At 41.7% G+C, this 1409-nt stretch overlaps 1 non-coding gene across 1 annotated transcript; it reads left to right on the top strand.

Annotated features, from left to right (window-relative positions):
• Positions 1-993: 993 nt before the first annotated feature.
• On the top strand, positions 994-1100 carry LOC141715514 (small nucleolar RNA R71). The gene has a single exon (XR_012572273.1). It is a non-coding gene; the product is annotated as a small nucleolar RNA R71 (small nucleolar RNA).
• Positions 1101-1409: the final 309 nt, after the last annotated feature.

Raw genomic sequence — 1409 nt, 5'->3', positions numbered from 1 at the left:
ATATCAACTTTCTTGAACACCTCCAGAAACTTCTCAAACTGCTTATCCAGCCTTTTCTTCTACAGCCTCTTAGGTAAAGAAGGTGGAGGATAGATCTGCTTCTCCCCTGTATTACCCTCAGGAGTGTGTTCAACAGTAGTCTTCCTTGGTTCCACTTCAGCTTCCTTTTGCACTTCTTCTTCAGCCACAACTTCTTCATCTGAAACTTGAGAGTGTTCTGGATTTGCAACCTTCCCAGACCTTAATATAATTGCCTTTACCTGCTCCTTAGCTTCCCTCTTTCCTGACACTTCAGTGTCACTAGGGAGTGTACCAGGTTAACGATTTAGCAAGGTATTGGCAATTTGTCCAATTTGATTTTCCAAGGTTTTGATATAAACCGCTTGGCTCTTGCACACGAGCCTCAACTCCTCCAATTCAGATTTTTCATTAGACTGTTGCAGCTGGAATTGTTGTCTTGGTGCATATTGCAGTCATAAAAAACTAGAAGGGTTGTTATGCTTTGCTGGATACTGCTGATAAGGCTGTTGAACCATATTTTGAGAATTTCTCCAGCTAAAGTTAGGATGATTACGGTTGTTGGGATGATAGGTGGCTGGCATAGGTTGCTGCGACCTCTGAAAGTTGTTCATGAATTGAGATGATTCACTAGAAATAACACACTGCTCCATCTCTTGGGCACCAGCATAAAGCTCATAGAAACTAGTGATCTGATTAACTCCATAATTAGCCAAAGAATCCACCTTCATCGTTAAAGCCTTAAGATGAGCAACTATAACAGTAGCTGTATCTAACTCCAGAATTCCTGCTACCTTGCCCTGAGATAGTCTCTGAGTAAGATTCTAGTATTCATTAGCAGCCATCAGTTCAATCAATTTATAAGTTTCATCATAGCTTTTAGCCCACAAGGCTCCTCCTGATGCTGCAACAAGCATGGGTCTAGAAGTAGCACCCAAACCATTATAGAAGCAGTTAATGATCATCCAGTCAGGCATCCCATGGTGAGGACACTTTCTAAGCATCTCCTTATAGCGATCCTGAGCCTCACATAAAGATTCTCTAGATTGCTGAGCAAATTGAGTAAGTGCATTTCTGATTGCAGCAGTCTTCGCCATATGAAAGAATTTAGTTAAGAACTTTTGAGCAAGATCCTCCCATTTGGTGATAGACCCTGGTGGTAGAGAATGTAACCAACACTTAGCTTTATCCCGCAGAGAGAATGGGAAAAGCCTCAACTTAATAGCATCTTCAAAAACTTCATTGAACTTGAAAGTGTCACAGATCTCGATGAAATCTCTGATGTGCATGTTGGGGTCTTCTGTTGGAGAACCCCCAAACTGAACTGAGTTCTGTATCATCTGAATCGTGATCGACTTGATCTCAAAGGTATTAGCCGAGATGGATGGTCG

The sequence above is a fragment of the Apium graveolens genome, chromosome 3 (genome assembly GCF_009905375.1).
Source record: "Apium graveolens cultivar Ventura chromosome 3, ASM990537v1, whole genome shotgun sequence".
NCBI classification, from domain to species: Eukaryota; Viridiplantae; Streptophyta; class Magnoliopsida; order Apiales; family Apiaceae; genus Apium; species Apium graveolens.
Note: the sequence above shows the minus strand (reverse complement) of the source record. Positions and strands in the feature narration are given on the sequence as shown.